We start from the raw sequence: 14,998 nt of genomic DNA, 5'->3' as shown, positions 1-14,998 counted from the left end.
TTACTCCTGGCTCTACGCTCAGAAATGGCTCCTAGCAGGCTCGGGGACCATATGGGATGCCTGGATTTGAACCACTGTTTTTCTGCATGCAAGGCAAATGCCCCACCTCCATGCTATCTCTCCAACCCCAGATTTTCTATATATTTTAAAGATCATTTTAAAGTTTACTTTTGATCACAAATGTTTCTTTTATTCAATGTATCTTTTTTTTTTTTTTTTTTTGAGGGGGTTATTTGGTGGATGCTAAGGATCTGCACTCCTGGCTCTGTACTCAGGAATTACCTGGCAGTATGTAGCAAACCATATGCATGCAAAGGTTCGAACCTGGTTAACTTCATGCAATGCAGGCACCCTACTGGCTGTACTATCTCTCCATCACAACAGTGTATCTTTTTATGCATTTTAGAACAATTATTATTGACTATTATACTGCTATTTAAACCTATTATTATGTACCACATCAGAAGCCTTGTGCACCACTGGTGGTGGTCCAGAAACAAAGAAGACATCCAGTTCAAATGACAAGAGCTAGAGCTAGAAACTTTATTAGGTTGGAGCCCATTTACCCTTAATGCTTGTGAGGTCAAATACTGCCTGTAATACCTTAATAACCTTCATCTTCCCACCTGGAGTCTGATTTCTACAAAGTGTGGTTTCTGATGTTCTTGATATCACACATCGATGCTGAGTTTGAAGAAATTGGAAGTGCATATATCCCAATTATCTTGTTGAGAGTGATATTTGTTTGAACATTTTCATTACTTTGATGATTTCCCATTAAAATACATTTTTGTAACTTCTTTGTATTGTAATTTTATCACATAGTTGTTTCTCCTAGTTTTTGTTTATAAGTACTAGTAGTGATTTGTTTTTGAATGATACTTCCATTTTGTTTTATTTGGGGCTTTCTGAGATGTTCTTATTAGCTGTTTTTTTTTTTTAATTTGGTGAGATGGACTTTTCTTACTGTTAACCTTTAGTTTTTAATTTGCTTTTGTTTAGTATATTTTACACTCCAGTGAGAACCACTCACGTTGTGATGTTGATATTTGAAAGAAATGATTATTCTTTCTGCCTCTTTATAGATTAATTATTAGAATTTGACTAATAAATTTTACATCCTGCTTACCCTTTCTTGCCATGTAGTCCAGTGTCACACCTCATAGGAATCACCTGAGAGAGCTTTTAAATGCAATTGAAGTGCAGTTTAATATATTTATTAAATTTGAATGAGGAATGGACTGTTGTACAGTTAGCTTAGAATCTGAAAATGCTTTTCTGTAGGACACAATCAAAAAGCCTCTTTTTCTGCTAGAGCTGTTTTTATTTCTTTTGGGAATGTATTGTTTAGTGAAATGAATTTTGTGTTGTCTTAGCCTGCTTAGCTATTCAGATTATTTGTATCTTGAGTCAAATACTCAGTCCTTTGGAAGAATGAGAAGTCCGATGAGATCTAAGAATTATGTCAGCTTTTTACTGCTAATGAGTTAACTGCCAAGGTAAGGTGCCTTGTGTGGTCTTGGGCAAATTTCCATTCTCTCATTTCTTTGATCTCTGCCCTATGCATGCTGTCTCCTGCCACCCTTCTATTTGTTTCTTCCTCCTAAGCTGCTTTTTAAAAGGTCTAGCTATCAATTTTGTTGCAAAGACAATGCTGACTTATTTCTAAGATATAAATTATAAGTTGTACCATTTAGTAACTGTTTTAGAAGTGAAAAAGATATGTTGCATAGTTATAAGTTGTTGAAATACTTTATTTTTAAAAGGAACTGGCAATGGCCTTAGGGATATAGTACAGTGGATTGGGTGTTTACCTTGCTTCACAGCTGACTCCAGTTTGATCCCCAGCATCCCTTATGGTCTAGGAACCTTTCAGGAGTGATCCCTAATTACAGTGCCAGGAGTAAGTCTTAAACAGTGCTAGTTGTGACCCCAAAACAACCCAAAGGAAGTGATGTTGTTTCTTTGTTCATAATTTTTTGTATCTTTTAGATATCAAAGCAAAAGTTTGAGTCTAAGCTTTTTCTTATGCTCAAATTTTCCATTATTGAAAGTCAGTCGGCAAAACACTTTAGAGTTTAAACTGTAGAGGGTAAATATTGGTGCCTAAAATGTAACCTTTCCTACCACTGGAAATCGTTTTAATCAAACATTTAATTGTAAAAACTTTATGGATTTTATTGTCATTAATTTACAGATTTGACATGCTAATTTCAGGGTTTTTGAAAATTTTGTTTTATGCCTATGTAGTAGAGGGGTAGGGCTCTGTTAGTTGTGTGTGATAAAAGTCAAATGGATGAGATGCTACCAACAAAAGTAACTCTCAATTAGGGGTCTGGAGTAATAAATAGCACAGTGGGTAGGGCACTTGCCTTGCATGTGATTGACCCAGACAAACTGATTCGATTCAGGCATCCTGAGCTTGCTAGGAGCGATTTCTGAGCACGGAACCTAGAGTAACCCTGAGTGCTGCCAGGCGTGGCTTCAAAACAAACAAACAAACAAACAAAGTAATTCAATTTAGGGAATAATGAAATTAGATAAAGATTACCATTTTATTTTATGGATTTTTGTGGTCTTGAGTATACCTTATTTTTAGAAAATTGATCATAGTATATAGCTATTGAATCTACTTTCTTTTTCTAATTTACTTAACAAAGGGAACTCATAACAAAGGGAATTCATAGGTGATGGCCCCAAACTGACTTTGAGCCTAATTTTAGGTTTGGGTTTCTCAAGATCTCTTCTGTTACTGTGTGACAGTAATTTTTAGTAATTTTAGTAATTTTTAGTGTTTTTTGCACCTGCTCATTTGAACTAGTCCTCCCCTGGTTCTCCGACAGTTTATAACCACAGTGGTAGATCTGGTTTTTAGCCTTCTGTTGTCTACCAATGGTGCTGGATCCATGAGGAATGGTGTATAGAACATAACCTCTGTGTGTGATCCTTTGGGAAAGAATGGGGTGAGGATAAAATACATGCTTGCTGTTTGTGCAAGTTACAGTATTTTATTAGGGACTTGCTATGCTGAAGAAGACAGCTATATTTATTTTTTTTATAAATAGTATTACCAAAGTTGTGAATTTTTTATCAGAACTTGTTGATTTAAAAGATACTCAGTTTAAAGTTGTTCATATTGGAGTTAATCTTTTGTGCTTTTAGTTGTGTGCTGAACTATATAGTTTGGGCCTTGTGATTTTCATTTTTCCTGTAAGTTTAATTAGCAAAATCTTATGATTATTGGTAAAATTGTCATTTTTGTTCTTAATTCTAACTAATTCTCAAATTAAAAACTTTTCCAACTTGTTTCTTGGGGATGCCAGCAATACTTACTGCATTTATAACTAACCCCAGTAGGTTTTAATTATAAGCAAATTTTCATTTTGTATGAACGTCTTCCTGAGAAAAATGCCTAGATCTTTAAGTATAAAAAAAATCATATATTCTACTGATATTGGAGTAGTACCTTTTGAAGAACAGTCAAAGGTGGTGTTTTTTTTTTTGGGGGGTGGTGGTGGTTTTGGTTTTAGGCTATTTTTTGGCTGCAGGGATGACGGGAACTCTCAACCTTGGTCTATTGAAAGCAAGCGCCTTGACAACTGTACTCTACATAATAAAGGTTTACAGGATTTTTATATTTTGTAAAAAATTCTTTATATTTGCATGATAAGTTTAGGAAATGTCTGTCTTGTCTGCTTCTCTACTGTAATAACATACCACAATTAATATTTTTGTCATAATCTGAACTATAGTAACAAGGTTTTTTTGGAGACAAAAAACAAAGCCTACAACCATTTATTTAATCACAACAGGCAAAGCAATTAAATATAAGTTTACATAGTATACAGATAAGTGGATCATTTTATTGCTCATTTGGTATCTATACTTCACTTTTTTTTTTTTTTTTTTTTGGTTTTTGGGCCACACCCGGCGGTGCTCAGGGGTCACTCCTGGCTGTCTGCTCAGAAACAGCTCCTGGCAGGCACGGGGGACCATATGGGACACCGGGATTCGAACCAACCACCTTGGGTCCTGGATCGGCTGCTTGCAAGGCAAGCACCGCTGTGCTATGCCTCCGGGCCCATTTCACTTTTTTTTTAATGGCCACAAATCAAGCTTTGTGACCTCCTCCTAGAATTGGTATTACACCAAGGTGATTTATCTGGGCTGAGTTTTAGTCTGTTGTATTTTAAAGTTGTATTTTAAAGTATTGTGTGTGTGTGTGTGTGTGTATACATACATATATATGTATATATACATATACACACACTCACATTCAGATATTTACCAGGCAGATAATTTTAAGACTGTATATATTTAAGAAACTATATTTAGTTTAACGAATCAGTCTTAGTTCTCAAAGTCTGATAGGGAAGGCATAAGAAAAGGAGGCCTAGACACAGTTATAGTCAGGAAGGTTCATGTTTTTATTTGATTTGATAGTGGATTGAATACAGGGAGGAAGTTTGGGTTCAGCTTTGAAAGAGGTCAGCTAGGTTATGGAAGAGAAATGAGTGATGTCATGGCAAGGATAGTAGAGGCCAGAGATAATAATGTACTCTGCTGACAATAGAGGATGTGGTGCAAATGAAAATAAAGACAGATGTAAAAAATCTGCATGTTTTTTTTTAATTTTTGGCAACCATAATTGTTCTAGTAGAACAGTGCTAGAAAACTTTAATTTTGATTATTTTATATACACTATAGATTTTTGTGATTACTTTATAGAACATTATACAACAGCCTAGGAATAAGCAGATGTGTTGACTTGGAAAGCATATAACTTAGGAACCAAACTACTGATCTTATATATGCTTTTAAGAAATTCTTCAGTTGGGCCCGGAGAGATAGCACAGCGGCTTGCAAACAGCCAATTCTGGACCAAAGGTGGTTGGTTCGAATCCCGGTGTCCCATATGGTCCCCCGTGCCTGCCAGGAGCTATTTCTGAGCAGACAGCCAGGAGTAACCCCTGAGCACCGCCGGGTGTGGCCCAAAAAAAAAACCAAAAAAAAAAAAAAAAAAAGAAATTCTTCAGTTAATCAGATTGTATGGTGTATTTGGTGGGGTGTATAATTATTTACAACAGATAAATTGTTCAAATTCTAGAATGAAATATTTATTTGGCTCTTGAATTTTTTTTTTTTTTTTGGCCACACCCAGCAATGCTCAGGGTGTGCTCCTGAATGCTCAGAAGTAGCTCCTGGCAGGCATGGGGGACCATATGGGACACCGGGATTCGAACCAACCACCTTTGGTCCTGGATCGGCTGCTTGCAAGGCAAAGGCCGCTGTGCTATCTCTCCGGGCCCAATTTTTTTTTTTTTTTTTGGTTTTTGGGCCACACCTGTTTGACGCTCAGGGGTACTCCTGACTATGTGCTCAGAAATCGCCCCTGGCTTGGGGGGACCATATGGAACACCAGGGGATCGAACCCTGGTCCATCCACTTGCAAGGCAGACCTTACCTCTAGCGCCACCTTCTCGGCCCTGGCTCTTGAATATTTGATAAATCACTGTGGCCTTTTTGTTTTAAGAACCCTGGAAAAGCTTAATGCATAAAGAAAGCAAGCTAGAAAAAAATTTAGATTAAGAGTTAAGTATGAGAGTAATGGAGGGAAGATGGACAGATAATAGAAAAGTAAGAAGAGGGTGGGTCCCTAGCAAATGGGTGTGGGCTTGCATGTGGCTGAACTAGGTTCTATATCTCCGGGCCCAAGGCAACCAATCTTAAGTCGTCCTATATTATCTCTCTGGGCTGCAGCTTATATGCTTATTATGCAAAAGTTAGTGGAGCAATTTTTCAGTTGAGAAAGGTGGTAAATACAGTAGAGTGTAAAAATAATTACGTTTTGATTGAACTGTTTTAAAGCCAATCATATCTCTTATAAAGGACATTAAGCTTATACCATTCATACTTTATTATAATCACAGATTATGAACTAACTTCAATGACATTCGCACAATTTGAATCGAATGGTATGGGTTGGTGAGTGCACCCTTTCCTTTGTGCAAAATCGTCATTTTGTTTCATCGTGTCAATCTTTTAGGATTGTTTTAAAGATTCAGTACCTGTCATATTTTGTGCTTAAAGGTTACTGCTTTGTTTATAACAGTAGCTAAAGGGGATGAAAGACATTCACTGCTGGAGAACTTAAAGAGTATCTTATACCTGTAAACTTTGATATGGAAAATCTTTTAAACTGAATTTTAGGGGACACTGAATATTTTACTTTCCTTTTTCTCAGCGTCAGCATCTTGTGATTGGTGGTACCGGATATTCAGTTGTACATCCCTACATCAATGCACTGCCAATGGTAAGAATACCTCCAATGACAAATGTCAGAGTGCTTTAATTGCTCTTTTTATTATACTTTTTTTTTAAATTATTAAGATTTCTCCAGTTGACAAATATATGTGTTCCCAGTCTAATAGTTTTTTTAATAATACCATAATTAAGGCAGTTCAAATAGTTTAACATATTGAAGTAAAACATGTTCTTATTTAGAAGTTCCTGAGAAAGGATGGAGGAGTGAGAGAGAGAAAGAGGCAAATAGAGATAGACATACAGAGAGAGGGGGAAGGAGAGATTGTGAGGGAGGAAAGGAGAGAGGGTGGGAGGGAGGGAAGGAGGGAGAGAAGAGAGAGAGAACGCAAGTACAGGCTTCTTCAAGATGGGAAGAGCCCCAGGACACATCCAGAGTTAAAGTTGGGAAGTTCACTTCTTAGGGCAGATTATGTACTGGGGTACCATGTGTCCAGTTTCCTGGGCAGTACTTGGACCCAATAGTTGATTATTTATAAGGAATATTGCCATATATTTTGACTTTTAAATATTTTGACTTTAGAAATCAAATACTTTGACTTTTCTATACATTTTATAATTTGATTATGGTTACTAAGATATTAAAGGTTATTTTATATTGATGGTACTTTTACAGATAAACTATGGTTCATATGTAAAAAGTTCTTGTTAAACTTGAAGTGGCAAGTTTAATGACTCTTGAGTTATTTTGACCTTTTTTGCTCAAATAGTCTGTGGATTGCATTTATTGCAATGTTTTACTGAAGAGGCAGTTACGCTTAAAATTCTACCTGATTTTTGTTAGTGAATAAATTCAGACAGGCAAGGAGAGAGAATTTTTATGCCTTAAAGCCTTTTTAAAAACTTTTTTTTCTAAAATAAAAATCTGTCAACTGTGTTAAACAGTCATAAAAAAAATTCCACTGGGCTCTGTAGTATTTGAAAGTTGCTTTCTTTCCTGACATGTCTTGGGTGACATTTGACAGTTGCTTTTAAAAAAAATTAGGTGATGGAATTATTTTCATCCTAGAAGTTTTAAGCTGCAGGCTAAATAGTCTTATTTTTAATTATAATTCAGTTGAGTTCTCTCAAAAATTAATTTCTTACCTAAAATACTATTGCTATTTATTTTGTTATAAAAATAGCAGGGAAAGGGAAAAATTACCTGAAAGTAGTAATGGAGATCCATATAGTACAATAGATACTACAGCAGGTAGAACACTTGTCTAGCATGTACCCAAATGGGTTGATTTCTGGTACCCCATGTGGTCCCCAAGCCCATCAGGAGTGATTCCTGAGCTCAGATCTAGGAGTAAGCCTTGAGCAGCACAACAGGATGTGACCAAAAACAAGACAAAAAAAAAACCTTTTTTTTTAAATAGTGTGCCTGAGGAATAAAGTTTCTTCTGGCAAGTAGCTGATGCAGGTTTGCTCTCTAGCCAAGGTTAGGCCTAGCACACTACCAGGTGTGAACTCTCTCAAACCCCCCACCCCCAAAGTTTTAGCACAACCATGAACATGTTCTATTAAAAATTTTTTTTAGTAGATGTTACTACCTTTTTTTTTTTACTTTTACTTGACCAGATTTTAATTTTAAATGCCAAATTAGGGATATATGGACACTTTGCAATATTTATAGAATTTGGTAAAATAGCTTAATTCTGAAATTAAAACCAAAAAACTAATTTGAACCAGGATTAGTGAGTTACCTATGAAACTTACTGAAGAAGTGATTATTTCAAAAAGGAGTTAGTGTGCTAAGAGGAAGGTGCCTCTGTCAGTGTAACTTTCTTTTTCTTTTGCTAGGGGGTGGTGGGGCTCTCCTCAGCAGTGCTCAGGGACACCAGAGTTTGTTCCCAGTGACTCACAGGCTGTCAGTATAGTACTGTTCAGTGCAAGAACTTGAGCGATCTATGCTGCTTGGGCTCAGTAATACTGAGATTGGACCGTGGGCTGGGAGCCATGAAGCCAGGTACTATTACCATAGTAATATAAAAATTGGGTGACAGAGATAGTACAGCAGTAAGGAGCTTATCTTGCAAGCAGCTCACCAGGGTTCAATTTTTGGCACTTCATATATCTTTTGAGCCCTGCCATGAATGATCCCTGAGATGGAGCCAAGGAGTCATAACCTCTGAGCACCACCTATTATGGTCCCAAACAGAAACAATAACCACCACCTCCAACATTCCTCATTACCAGAGGGGAAGGGAAAACTCACTTAGTGCCAGGCAGCAAACTAGGCCCCTGCACACGCACACTCCTACAGTGCCCGCGTCTCCTCCCCCCTAGCGCTTGCAAGGCAGACACCTTACCTCTAGCGCCACCTTCCCGGCCCCTTAATTCTTTAAACTTGGGTTCTTTATAGTTCTTGGGTGACTTGTTAATATCATTCAATCTGCTTTTTCCTTTGGACCATTGTAGTTTCTCATGTGAAAAGCAGTTCCATGGTAAATCCATTTCAGTGTTTGGAGTATTTGCCTTTGCCTCTTGTTTGACTTTTTACATTTGAGTTTGTTAGTTTCTTGGTGCAGTCTTAACTATGTGGTATATGTCTCAGAGAATTGTTTCTTGTGCCTATTGGATATATGAGATATAGATGCTATATGACAAGTTCTTCCTTTCTCCCTTTTTTTCTTTTCTTTTGGTTTTTGATCCTGACCATGCTCAAGGTTTACTCTTTGTGTAACATGGTACAAAGGATTGAATACATTTTTTGCTAGACCAGCACCATGACCACTACTATCATTCAGGCTCTGAGTCCCCTTTCCTCCCCTCCTCTCCCTTCCCCTCCCTCTCCCCTCCTTCTCCCTCTCCTCTCCCTCTCCTCTTCCTCTCCTCTCCTCTTTATACGTTTGCTTGATGTGAATTATTATTGGTGAAACATACTGATTTTTCCTTCTCTCTAGGAATTTTCCTTGTTCAATATGTGTTGTATACTGTCTTAGCTTTTTTGGGAAAATGCCATAAAGGATTGGTTTATACTAGACAGTTACCTTTCCCACCCCTATAATTATCATACATTAAAGGCAGGAGAATTTACAGTTTTATTTTGTCTCATTCTTTATTTTCATAGGTAGAAATAATTTGTACAACAACTGCATTCTAAATCACTACTTTCTGTGTCTGTGTGTGTGTGTACATGCCAGCGGTGGATGGATGGATATAGTTGTACTACACCCAGCAGGACTCAGACTGTTGTTAGCTCTATCCTACTCAGGATGGCTCCAGGTGGTGCCAGTGATTTGAACTGGGGCTGGCTGACTTCAAGGCAAGCATATATTTCATTGGTCATCAGATATGATTATAATCACTTTATTCTCATGTACCTTCACCCCTCTGATTTATTAAGAACCAATACATATCACATCAGATCAGCTTATTGATTCATGCTTTAATAAGTATGTGTAGATATTACATGTTTAAAAATAATATGGCACTAAGTTCAATAAAAATTGAATTTAAATACACAAAATAAACACTCACAATATAATTATAGACTTTTAAAATAGGACATTTTTATTTGGAAGTAATTTACTTAAAAACATTTTAAGCTTTTGGAGAGGGACAATATATAGGATCAAAACCAGATTTAGTATAGGCAAATAATTGTTTTATTGCTAAGCCACATAGTAAGATACACCAGTAAATCAGTTGTTAATCTATTTACATTTTTGTGAAATAACTCTAGAGAAATTTTTTGTATTGAAAAACATACTCTGCACCCATTGGTCAAGACCTCTTATTCCTCCTCTCCTTAGCTATTGGCAGCATTAATTTATTTTTTGTTTCTGTCAGTTTGACCTTTTTAGCTGCCTTACATAAGTGGAATCATAGTAGCTTTATAATTGGCTTTAATACTATTGCATAATATTCTTTAGGTTTGTATAGCTATTTGCTACATCTCCCATGCTAACAAATACTGAGACCTAGGAATTACTTTTTCAGATTTTTTTCTTTGACTTTAATGTTTTCATCATTTCTCAGGGTAAAAATCTCTTTCTTTAATGATATTTTTTGCAACTTGTCTTATGTTATATAATACATGATAAAATATGTAAATAAAACAACTTGCAAGCAAATAGTTAAATAAAATAATTGTAAAGCATGATTTTTATATTTATACAACTTTATATGTAAGTCAGTATTAGCACTGTGCTTATTCAAAACTGCCTTTTGAAGGGCCTAGTCCCACTGGAATTTTTTATTCAAAGTATCATTTCAAAGTACTTGAGGTAAATCCAGTTGTATGAATTTTCATTTATTTATATATATACATGCATAGTTGGGTGCATTTGTTGTATTTTTGTTATTTACATTTTGTTTCATTTTGTTTTATATAAGAATGCTTCACTCAGTGCAGTGCATTCTTATTTACTTTACAACTTACAGGTTTAACTAGGTTGCTATTTTAAAGACTATAGCCATGCCTCATCTAGAACATTATGGACATCACCCCCTGGCAGTGAGCTGAATAGGAATACAAAACGTGAATGGTAGTGATTACCTTAGTGTTACAGAAATGGAAATTTTAGGGGTTAGCATAAATATGCATACTTTTTTGGGGAGGGGCACACCCTGTGACGCTCAGAGGTTACTCCTGGCTATGTGCTCAGAAATCCGCTCCTGGCTTGGGGGACCATATGGGACATGGTGGGGGGGGGTCGAACTCTGGTCTGTCCTAGGCTAGCACAAGCAAGGCAGACACCTTACCGCTTGTGCCACTGCTCCAGCCCTAAATGTGCATAACTTTTTGAAGGAATTTGCCAAGTTACCTTCTGTAGGCGTTCTACTATTTTTAACTTTTTGTAGCAGTGTTTTCTTACTTGTAAAAACAAAACCTCAGAAATCACACCTGGCAGGCTCATGGAACTGTATGAGATGCTGGGGATTGAACCCAGGTCAGCCACATGCAAGGTAAACACCCTGTCTGCTGGGCTCTGGCTCTGGCTCCTATGGTGTTTGTTTATTTTAAAGTGAAGTTTATCACATTTGCCTATCAAATAGTCCCTTCTGTTTTCTGATTACAAGTCCTATTATAATATTTTTTGTTTTGTTTTTCGGTCACACCCGGCAGCGCTCAGGGGTTAGTTACTCCTGGCTCCATGCTCAGAAATCACTCCTGGCAGGCTCAGGGGACCATATGGGATGCCGGGATTTGAACCAATGACCTTCTGCATGAAAGGCAAACACCTTACCTCCATGTCTTCGGTTCCAATTTTAAAAATTTATTTGATTTGACAAATTTTTTCTTTACACTTGAACTATGTGGAATCAGACTCTTTTTTTTTTTTATAGCCATTTTTTGTCAAAAGTGAACCCAGAAAGCTAAAGAGACACAGTAAGAAAGCAGGACAAGGGACATAAGTGTCTGGCCAGTTCAGGATAATTATAGAAAGTAGGTTACCCTTGCAGCTCTTGGGGTCTCTGGGGCTTAAAGAACATGAGTACAAAAATATCCTACATGAAGGGAAATTAGAGTTAGTGTCATTTTTACTAATGCCATTCCTTAATCTTAGAGTTACTTTGTGGGGAAAGTAGGTACCAACTACCTCACTTATGACTGCGATAGTCTTCAGCAGAAAGAAACTGAAAAAGTTGCCTTGCTATTTAGAAAAGTTGGGCAGTGGAGGGAGTAGTGATGGTTGCTGGGCATTGCCACACTCTGCACCATTAAGTCTGTTTGTCTATTACATATCTCAGTGTAAATTAGCAGTCATTTCTCACACATGTAAATTGTTCTTATTTTGTTAATATTAGTTCTCAGAACTTAATCATCCTAAGAGAAATGATAAAGTATAGCTTGTGATATTTGCGTTCCAGTCGCAGAGTTGTGTTCCTAAAGGTAGCTCCTAAAACACACTGTAGTATATTTTGAGAAAACGGTTCTTTTTATTTTGCACTATCCACTTCATCTCTAAGTTAATTTATTATATCCAGTGTACTACCATTTATCTTTCATTATTCATTATCATGCAATTTGAAGTGGCATTATTGAAAAACAAATAACACTCATTAACAGTAGTGTGTGAAGTACTCATTCATTTAGTTAAGAAAATATTTCTCTGGTGATTAAATTTTGAATCGGTAATCAAAGGATTATATTGAAAATATTCAATCCTTGAGAGTATTCCTCCTGCCTAAGGGATGGAGCAGCCAACAGCTATAATCTGAATTTCGTGTCTTAGCAAGCGTCTTTGAAAATGTTTTGTCAATTTTATATTTAAAATAAAGGTGGTAAATCATAAAAGTAAAGCACACATACGTGGGAGTTGATCAGTTACATACCAAATTCATTTGGTGGTTGCTGTGATGTGAGGATAATAAAATAAGGTTTTAATTCTTGCATGAATTTAATCCCTGTAATGTAATGGTGGAGCTTGTGAATTGCTATTACAACTAGAGCAAGGATTTATGCCGATGTAAAGGGATGTATACATTAAAGAATAAAGGTTAAAAAGATATCGTGTCACTGGTTGTTTTTTTTTTTCTGTTTTTAGCCTTTTCCAACTTTTGAAATAGTTTCTACTGTATTATAATTGGCCATAGTAAGTTCTGACACATTTACAGTTGGGCTACATGGTTTAATTTAGTAGTATTGCCATAAATTTAAAAACTACAGGCTTTTAAATTGGGGCCAGAGCAATAGTGCATCGGATAGGGTGTTTGCCTTACATGTGGCTGATACAGAACGAACTTCGATTCGATCCCTGGCATCCCATATGGTCCCCTGGTGTAGTCCAAAAACTAAAGCAAAAAACTATAGGTAAACTCCTGGCTCTACACTCAGAAATTGTCTCAGAAATTGCTCCTGGCTGGTTCTGGGGACCATATGGGATGCCGGAATTTGAACCACCATCCTTCTGCATGCAAGGCAAATGCCCCACCTCCATGCTATCTCTCTGGCCCCGATTCTTTTTTCTTTAGGGGGGTATTGGGGGCTATATCTACAGTCCTCATGGTTTACTCCTGGCTCTGCACTCTGGGATCACTTGTGGTGGTGCTTGAGGGGCCATATAGAATTCAAGGAGATTGAACATGGGTCAGCTTTGTTTGAGGCAAACTTGAACCCACTGTTCTATTGCTCCAGCCTGTTTATAAATTTTTCTTTAATAGAAAAACCTATGAATACATAATACTTAATGATATGGGGGAAGTATACTACACTTGTTTTTAAATGCTTCAAGAATGAAAATATTTATAGCTTGATAGATGTGTTAAAATCTTGGTGGTAGTTACGTGAATGTTCTCTATACAGAATGTTTTTGGAATTCAAGTTTTGTATGCTTGAAAAATTTTATGATAAAATCTGTAAAAATACAAGTGACTCATGGATATTTAGCTCGTTTCCTGTTGCTAATTTTAGTGAGTCATTAAAATCGTTAGTATTTCTTATAGTCTTAAAAATCTTTCAAAGAAATTTTTTTTTTTGCCAGTGTACTACACAATGATGTTTTTCTTCCATTGTACTGAACTCTGAACTATTAGGGATTCAGAACAAGATAGAGGTGTAAATAAACAAGAATGAGAAGATATCATATGTCAGCATATAATTTAAATACTTTAGAATAGTGGAGTAAAAACTAATTTATTATACAAAATATGAGAGAATGCATACATAATTAGTGTGCTCAGAGTCAGGTAAAATTAGTGGAAGATAGAATTTCAGGGTTTGCTTATGGAAAATCATTCTCTTTCTAGTCTTTTAATTGAACAGTTGTCTTTTATGACTGAGTATGTACTTTCTTTGGTGGATTGTATTCATGTTTCAAATGAGGGCATGGCGCATAATTTTTATGCTAGAATTGTTAGCTAGATTAAGCAATTAGAATTCATACTTTAAATTTATATTGTAGGAATATTGAAACGGTTTGTTAATGAATAGGAATTGTTTGGTTTAAAAAGTAGGTGATCATTATTCCAGTTTCTTGGAGGGGTTCTTTTTAAGTTATATATATTCCTATTAATATAATATATTATTAACCATATCATACTATGAATTCTATTAATTATATCATAATCATAATACATTAAATACATTTATTAAATATAAATATATATTATTATCTATATCACATTACATTATATCATCGAATATATTATATTTATAATATACGTTATATTATAATATAATTATTAATTACATTATCAATACAATATATTAATATTAATATATTGGTATATATTAAATATGCTGTTTAATATTAACCATAAGATTTAAAAATACGGGGCTGGGCGGTGGCGCTAAAGGTAAGGTGCCTGCCTTGCCTGCGCTAGCCTTGGATGGACTGCGGTTTGGTCCCCCAAGCCAGGAGCAACTTCTGAGCACATAGCCAGGAGTAACCCCTGAGCATTACCGGGTGTGGCCCAAAAAAACCAAAAAAAAAAAAAAAAAAAAAAAGATTTAAAAATACGGATTCAACTTTTTGTCTTTAGTTTTTTCTTCCCCCCTCAACCCCCTACTCCCCAATATTATTCCTGGTGGAGCTTGAGGCATTCTGTTACAAGGGTTTGAACCTGATTAGCTGATATAAGTCAGACTTCCTAACCTGTATTCTCTCCTACCCCAATTTAGCCTTGATACACACACACACACACACACACTCACTCACTCACTCACCCACTCACTCACTCACTCACTCACCCACTCACTCACTCACCATTTCCACCTGCAGTGGTGAAGGGATACACACATACA

The 14,998-nt window shown here is 36.2% G+C and overlaps 1 protein-coding gene across 2 annotated transcripts in view; it reads left to right on the top strand.

The window, feature by feature from the left end:
• Nucleotides 1-6,241: 6,241 nt before the first annotated feature.
• TBL1XR1 (TBL1X/Y related 1) overlaps nucleotides 6,242-14,998 on the top strand; it is a 91,961-nt gene continuing 83,204 nt past the window's right edge. The window contains exon 1 of one of the 2 annotated variants that reach the window (XM_049775222.1): nucleotides 6,242-6,313. The gene's annotated coding sequence lies outside the window, so the exon portion shown is untranslated. The remainder of the gene's footprint in view (nucleotides 6,314-14,998) is intronic. The other variant, XM_049775221.1, reaches the window with a different exon arrangement.

This window comes from Suncus etruscus, chromosome 6, assembly GCF_024139225.1.
Source record: "Suncus etruscus isolate mSunEtr1 chromosome 6, mSunEtr1.pri.cur, whole genome shotgun sequence".
Classification (NCBI taxonomy): domain Eukaryota; kingdom Metazoa; phylum Chordata; class Mammalia; order Eulipotyphla; family Soricidae; genus Suncus; species Suncus etruscus.
The sequence above is the reverse complement of the archived record's forward strand: the minus strand, read 5'-3'. Positions and strand labels throughout refer to the sequence as shown.